This window comes from Nannospalax galili, unplaced genomic scaffold, assembly GCF_000622305.1.
Source record: "Nannospalax galili isolate Female #2095 unplaced genomic scaffold, S.galili_v1.0 scaffold273, whole genome shotgun sequence".
NCBI lineage: Eukaryota > Metazoa > Chordata > Mammalia > Rodentia > Spalacidae > Nannospalax > Nannospalax galili.
Window position 1 is genome coordinate 1,356,075 of NW_008333887.1, and position 8,837 is coordinate 1,364,911.

The window sequence follows — 8,837 nt, forward strand, 5'->3', positions numbered from 1 at the left end:
ATCAGGGTTTCACATTCTCCACATCCTTGTCAATAACCTATTTTCTCTTTTGTTAACAGCAGTCATTTTAATGGATATGATGTAACATCTCTTTTGGATTTGCATTACTCCTATGATCAGTAATATTAACCATCATCTCATTTGCTTATTGACCATAGCTATATCTTCTTAGGGAAAAAATGATTGATTTAAGCTCTCTGTTCACTTTTAAAATGACTTTTGTTATTGTTGGTCTTGAGTTCTATGAATTCTCTAGAAAATCTTATTAATATTTGCTTAGATATATGATTTATGAATATTTGCTCCCATTCTGTAGGTTACATTTTACTTTGTTTAGAATAGGTCTTGAGGCACAAAACTTTTTAATTTTCATGAAGTACAACATTTATTCTTGGTTTCCCGTGCCAGCATGACTATTCTTCATCTGACTACTAGATCCAATGTGTAAAGATGTGATGCTACATCTTTATCAGTTCTGTAGGTTTCTATGTTAATTTAGATCTTTGATCCATTGTGAGATAATTTTCAAATAAAGTACAATGCAAGGATCAATTTTTTTCCCCTGTGGATAACCAGTTTCTCCAGCACCACTTTTCATAAATGCTGTCTTTTCCTCACTGAAGTCTTGGCACTCATATCAAAAATCATTTAACCATATGATGAAGACGTATTTCTGATATTTCTATTCTATTTATCTATATGTCTGTCCTTATTCCACTGTAATTACTTTGACTGAGGTAACTATGGGTAGGTTTTGGAAAAAAGATAGTAGGAATCCTCCAAATTGAACTTCTTTTTCAAGACAGTTTTTGTTGTTTTGTTTTTTTTTTTTTTTTTTTTTTTATGAGACAGGGTCTCCCTGTAGCACCAGCTGTCCTGGAACTCACTATGTAGACCAGGGTGGCCTTGAACTCACAGAGATCAGCCTGCCTCTGCCTCCTGACAAGACAGGTTTTTTTAAGGTCGGAGTGCTTATTTGGAGTCTCTTGGGACTGTATCTGAATTTAAGGACTTTATTTTCTTTTTTAGTAATGATTTTGATAGCTACAACTGAATCTAAAGATAGTTTTCAGTAATTCCAACAAGTTAACAAATTTAGGTTTTCTAGTATATAGACAGAGGATATATTGTGATATGGTTATGATTTTTAATTTATCTCTTGGCAGTGTTTTGTAGCTTTCATTATTCAAGTTAATTTCTAAGGATTTGGTTCTTTTTGATGTGCTTAAAATAGAAAAATAATTCCATAATTTCCATTACAATAGTGTTCATTGTTAGTATTTAGAAATGGCAACTGATTTTTGTGTTGATTTTGCATCTTTCCACTTTGCTAAATTCATTTATTAGTTTTAATAGTACTTTCACTGGTGTGGGTGTGGAATATACATATATACATCATATAGATATAGCATCAGATTATGTAATTAGATTTATAGTTATGGTATATAAATTCATCTGATCTGTGAATAGAATCAATCTACTTTTACTTTCAAATTTGTATGTCTTTCATTTCTTTTCTCGACTAATTTCTCTAGCAATAATTTCTAGCACTGTGTTTAATACAAGCTGTGAATGGGGAAATATTTGCCTTGATTTTAGAAAAAAAGATTACTGTTTTCAACATTGAGTATGATGTTTACTGTAGGGTTTTTCCCATGTGGTTTTAATTTATTGGAGTAGTTTGCTTCAAGTCCTAGTTTTATCATGAAGTTCTCTATTTGATCAAAAAAATATTTCTATATCAATTGAAATAATCATTTCCCTTTTTTAGTCATATTTTCACTTGTGACAAATACTTGAGAGAAATAACTTAAAAGGAAGATGTATTTAACATCATGATTTCAGTCCACGGTCAGGTATAAGTCAGAGTCTTCATGGCAGAGACATGACAGAGCAGAGCAGCTGGCCTCATGGCTGCCATAGAGCAGAGACAGAGGGACCAAAGCAGGACATACTCCCTCCATGGTGAGCGCCTATGACTCACTCCAAATAGGTCCTACTAGTTTATTTGATCAATGAACTATCTCAGAGTTCTCATGACCAGCTAGAGACCACCAGCTAGGGATCAAGTCTTCAATGCTTGAGCTTTTGTGGAATATTTCATATTCAAACCATGAAACACTCTGTTAATGTTTTATATTACAGTGATGAATTTTTATATGTTGAAACAACTTATTCTAGGAACAAACAACATTTGGTAATGGTACATAATTACTTTAGTAAGTCGGTATCTTCAATTTTTTGACATTATCTGCATTTATATTCATAAGGTAGATTTGGAACATATATGTGTGTGTGTATGTGTGTGTGTGCGTGTGTGTACTAATACACACACACATATGTATTAGCACCTAGCTTGGTCTGTCTGGGTTGGTGCTATACAAAATAAAATAAACCAATAGCTCATAAACAAATTTATTTCTCATAGTTATGGTAAGGAGGAAGCAAAGGGGAAGGTACCAGTAGATCTTGGAGCTTTTCTGGTCAACAGAGGTGAGCTCTTTTTTTGCTGTGTCCTCATTTGGTGGAAAGGGCAAACTATCTCTCCACAGTCTCAATCATAAGAGTAGTAGTTCTGTCCATTGGGACTCCTTTTTCATGTCCAAGCTATTTCCCAAGCATCCTGACTCCTAACACTGTTACTTCAGTGATCACGATTTCAATCTAGGAAAAACACAAACATTTAGTCCAAACCAGTATCTTTCTCTGGCTTTAGTGGTAGGTTAATCTGGGATCCATAAAAATGAGTAAGAAATATTCTCTCTTATTTAATGTTTTGGAAATTTTAGAGAAAACAGTATGTATTTCTCTTTAAATATTTTATAGACTTTGTAAGAAAAGCCTCAAATCCAAGTATTCTCATAGAAGATTTTTGATTACTAACTCAATGTCCTTATACTAGTTAAGCTTATATAAATTTTCTATTTCTTTATGATTTAGTCATAGTAGGTTTGCTGTTCCTAGCAATTAAGTTATATAAATTGTTGATATGATGTCCATAGTATGTACTTATATTTTTATTTTACAGACTCATTAGTAAAGATCTCACTTTATTTATTCATTTACTTAGTGCATTTATTTTATTTGTGTGAAGGTGGGTGTGCACAGCCACAGGAATGAATTGTAGGAAGACAATTTGTGGGGCTGTTTTCTCCAACCACAATATAAATTCTCCTTGAACTCAGTTTATCAACCTTGGTGGCAAGTGACTTCACCAGCTGAGCCATCTCACCAACCTCTCATTTTGGTTTTTGATTTCCAGGTTTGGAGTGCCTCTATTTTCTTTTTCTTACTCTGTCTAGCTGTCTAGCTGTCTGTCTAGCCGTATGTTCACTAATGTTTTTGATATTTTCAAATAACTGACATTTCATTGATGTTTTCCTATCTTCTAGTTGATTATCTTATTTCTTTTATTCTGTTTTTTAGTTATTTGGTCAGAGGTTTTATTAGAGACCACAGTTAGCATGTTAATTTAATCTAGTTATAATTGACAGTAATTTGAATTCAAAAGAAAATAATTCTCCATATCACATATGTCACATTAAAGATTTCCACCAACTGTGAATTAAATATTTTTGGAAAAGAAAATGACATAGGTTCATATTTTTTTGTCATTATGCTCTAAGCAACACAACTATACAGCATTTCATTGTATTAATTATTGTAAATGGTTATGTAAATATAGATGATTTAATGTATATGAGAAGATATACAAAGGTTATATAATACTATGGTATTTTAAAAATATTTTATATATTATTTTTATTTTATGTGTATGAGTGTATTGCCTGAATGTGTGTAAGATAGCTGCCATGTGGGTGCTGGGACTCAAACTGGATCCTCTGCAAGAGCAGTCAGTGCTCTTAACTGCTGAGCCATCTCTCCAGCCCCTACTATGGCATTTTATGTAAGATTCTTGGGCACTTTGGGATATTGGTAGGATTATGTTTTTATATCAGTGGAGAGTAGTAAAAACAATTTCCCATATACATTTAGACACAACTGTATACAAACACTTTTTTCCGTTTAGCTATTACATTACACATTATATCCAAATACATTCTAAGTCACTAAAATATTTTACAATCGTTGTTTTATACATGTGTCTTTTAATTCACATTGAAGAAAATGTGTTACAAATATCTTTACATTGTCACTGTATTTGCCTGGGTACTTACCAGTGCCATTATCCTGACTTCGTACCTGCTACTACATAACAAGGGTTGCCTTGCCTTTGGCTTTCAAATATTTTTTACTGGCAGCCTCTAAAATCTCTTCTGCCAAGAGCATTTTCAAGTTCCTCCAAATTCCACCCACCAACTGGTCCTATTGTCAGTGTCACATATTTTGTCTTGATTTTTTACAATGGCATCCATCTCCCAGTTACAAAAGCCTTTTATCTCTTGCTGCATAAAATATACTCCAAACTCACTAGTACAAAATGATGATAATCATTCATTTACATTGTCGCCTGGTTCTGGGCATCGGTTGATTCCCGTTTGGGATCTCTCTCTTAACTGCAGTCCATCAGTGTCGGGCTGGAGCAGCCTCTCAGCCTCACTCACTCCTCACTCACTCATTACTGAGCAACTGCCACCAATTGTCATCTCTGCCCTCTGTGTGGTTGCTCTCCAGATTGTGATTTCTCCATGTGGCCTGAATTTTTCACATCTTAGTGGCTGAGCTCTGGTCAAATGAAAGCTCCTTCATCTTTTTACAACTGATACGCTCAAATCCAAGTCCATAGCAAGAAAGGGGCGAAGATTTTACCTAACAGCAAAGAAATAAACTGCTAAAAGACCCATGGGCCTTGGCATAGTATCACAGCAGTTTGGGGTAAATACATGTCTGCCACAACAAGGAAAGGAGAAACTAGACATACCTTAAAATAGCATGTAGTTGTGTGGTGGTTTGAGGGGAAGAAGTAGCTCTGAGTATGGACTCTCCATCCCTCGATTCAATCCTGATCTGTGACCCCAGCTTCCTGTCCAAAAGAAAACAGTAATTCCATAAACTACTGGTAGTCCTAATAGTACAGACCATGATAAATGAGGAAGACAAATCTTCTGTTATTATGGACATCCATGTAGCTGTGGCACTGTTGGCACCAGTAGCAATACCAAAAAGGACTTACTTATTTCTGACCTTGTGTAAAATATAGTAGGCCATATATTCCAGAGAACTACATATATGAGTGTGGAGTGTGGGAAATCCTTTGCTAGACATGGAGATGAAAAACTATATAAAAATTTAACTTGTCACTAGTACTGTGATTTAAATTGCAGCCACTGAATATCAAAAAGCAGTTATATTGCAGTATCTCTGTCTCTCTGTTTCTCTCTCACTCTGTGTGTGTGTGTGTGTGTGTGTGTGTGTGTGTGTGTGGCTGAGGATCAAACTCAGGGCTTTGTATATACTAGGCAAGTGTTCTACCAGTGATCTACATCATCTATCCTGTGCGTACACTTAGTAAAGACATTAAACACTGCTTATTTATTTGTAAAGATTGATCTTAAGCAGAATATTTTTTTATTTCATGGAGCATCATTCCTTCAAATCCTCACAATATTTATTAAAAGGAGGTTAGTCCAACAACTGAGACAAATTATAAAAGAATTAGAGGGTGAGACACAGAGGGGGGGAGGGGAGATAGAGAGAGAGGAGAGGGAGAGAGAGAGACAGACAGACAGACAGACAGACAGACAAGGTAGGATGGTACTCCTGGATGGTTTTGTTGATCAAAGGCAATTTCTGAGGCATTTCTTTATTAAACTTTCTATTTAGAACTCACTGGAAGTTGAATAAATAAAAGAAACCCCAGAAGTCTGAAGACAGGAGAATAAGTAATAGAGAACCAGGCTTTGAAAATGAATTTAAGCATTCATTTGCAAGAAGAAAAAGATAAGCTAAGGAAAGACTGTGGTTCACTGAGACTTAAAGTGCAAGTTTTGGCCTATAGGTACCAATAATCTGGGAAAATAGGAATTTCTCCTTATTTCTGTATTTCACTGTGAATTTTTATATTAACAGTTACAGAATGCTCCAATAATGTTACCACAGAAAGCCTACAAAATGCCCAGAAACAAACAACACCTCCCCTTGGACACCCCAAAAACAAGGAAGATAGTTATTTCAACTCAAAAAGGTGTCTAAGAAGAGTATTCCTGGCCTTTATTGCTTTATTTATCTAATATTCAGCTTATGAGGAAAATTCCAATATAATTGAGTAAATCAACAGAAGTTATTATTGAGTCACTAAAATGCTCCAAAAGTGATTATCTGTCCAAGGATCTCAGACTTTATTCTGTAATGGAATGGAAAGGCTTACAAAATATGGTTTTATTATATCCTGATATGATATACAGGAATGTGCAGCACTAAAATTCACATGAAAGTAGTAATCATTTTACCAAGAGGAGTTTGGCAAAAACACAGATGCAATCTGAGCTAAGGAATTAGGAAGATCTATAAATATATATTGACCAGCAACATTTTACACAACATATTGAAAACAATGAATATCAAGTTGCAGAACAAAATGTGTATTATGATCCTATTCATATAAGAAAAGCATCACACTGTATTTGTACCTATAGATTTATATAAATACAAAAGTACAAGATAACATTCCCAACAGATAATAGTGGTTTGTTCTAAAACAAAAGAGAAGGGAAGGGCTCAGCAGTTAAAATCACTGACTGCTCTTGCAGTGGATCCAGGTTCAAATTCCAGCACCCACATGGTGACTAACAGTTGCCTCTAACTCCAGTTCCAAGGGATCCAATACCTTCTTCTGGCCTCCATGGGCATTGCACAATGTGGGTGCACTTACATACATGCAGACATAACACTCATACACATAAAATAAAGATAAATAGATTTTTTTAAGAAGAAGGGAATACAGGGACAATAAAGCAAAATATTTCTACATTCCTATATCTGCATACAACTTGGAGCATTTTTCAGCACATAACATCACACCCTAGCTTCATGTACACCAAACTTCAGGACTGCAGGGACTGTCATTCACATTGTAGTTACTGAGGAGCTTACCCATAGAATCTTCACTCCAGCTTCTTAAATTGTGGGTTCAACCCCACATGGGGCTCACATGCCAGTGTTGTAAAATTTTGACAGCAGTGAAAAGTTTCTGAATGTGAAGTGAGACGAAAAATTAATTCAAAATCAACCACAAACTTCTGAGGTGTTTCTGACAGTGCTCATCCATGATGTATTGTGGGACTTCACTACATCTGTGATCTGAACACAGAGCATCTGACTTGTCACTGAACAAGTCATCCTGCCATGCTGCCTGAACCACTTTGGCTCAGATTCAAGACTATTGTATGTTATGAATTATAGTGTTTTACTGCACATACAGAATTTTCCCTTCTTATAGAAACATAATGGCTTAATTACAGAAAACAAAGACTCAGTATATTTGTACTGTCATTCCTCAGCATCTAAGTATCAAATTAGTAAACCCTCATTTTGTATTCTTTTAGAATGTTTGATTTTAAAACTGATACTTAAGTGGCTGACTTGAGTTTTATAAGAAATCATTAAATGAATTTTGGCTTAGGATTAAGACAGAATTTACAACAATTTCTGAAATGGCCCTAAATATACTTTGGCCATGTTCTGCTATGTAATTATGCAAATAGCATTCTGAAGAACTGATGATTTTAAAATCAAAATATCAGTCAATGTTGAAAAATGTTGAAGATACTCCACATCCTACAGTATCAAACATTCAAACAAGATTTAATTCTTTATAAAAAAAAAAAAAAAAAAACCCAAACACATCTATCATAGAAGTTGGCAAACCTATTCAGGTCTTAATGGTATAATTATATTACATAACAGAGATGTTTTAAAATAAATTTATAGTTTATTATCAGCAAACATGTGGTTTTATACCTATTTTATATACCTATATTCTCAAGTTGCACAAAAATTTCCCAATCAGGGCCTGGACAGATGGATGATCCAACATTTAAGAACACTTGCTGCTCTTGCAGAGGACCCAGGTTGGGTTACCAGCACACACATCAGGCAGCTCACAATCACCTGAAAGTGTAGTTCCAGGATACAGAGACCTTTTCATGGTCTCAAAAGCCACCTGCACACATGCGGTACATATAAACACAAGCAGGGACACACATATACACATAATTTTTTAAAAAATCCTCAGGTAGGCCAGGCATGATGGTGCATGCCTTTTAGTCCCAGCACTTGGTAGGCAGAGGCAGGTGAATCTCTGTGAGTTCAAGGCCAGCCTGGTCTACATAGTGAGTTCCAGAACAGCTGAGGCTACAGGAAGACCCTGTTTCCAAAAGACCAAAAAAATAAAATTTTTTCTCAGGCAAAGGGGGTCATGAATGAAAAAAGTCGAAGAATCCCTGGTCTAAGCAATGAGTCTTTCATATAAACTGTAATATGCAATTTTAGCCACCTGATATTTGACAAAGGGGCCAAGAACATTAACTGGAGGAAAGACAGCATTTTTAGCAAATGGTGCTGGCAAAACTGGATCTCCACTTGTAGAAGAATGGAAGTTAACCCATATCTTTCACCCTGCAAAAAAGTCAATTCCAAATGGATCAAAGACCTCAATGTAAAGCCTGAAACTCTGAAACTGCTAGAAGAAAACATGGGAAAAACTTACAAGATATAGGTGTAGGAAAGGACTTTCTAAACCGGACACCAATAGCCCAGGAGACAAGGGCAAGAATTAACAAGTAGGACCTCATTAAACTAAAAAGCTTCTGTACAGAAAAGGAGACAACCAAGGAAACAAACAGAAAACCCACAGAATGGGAGAAAATCTTCACCAG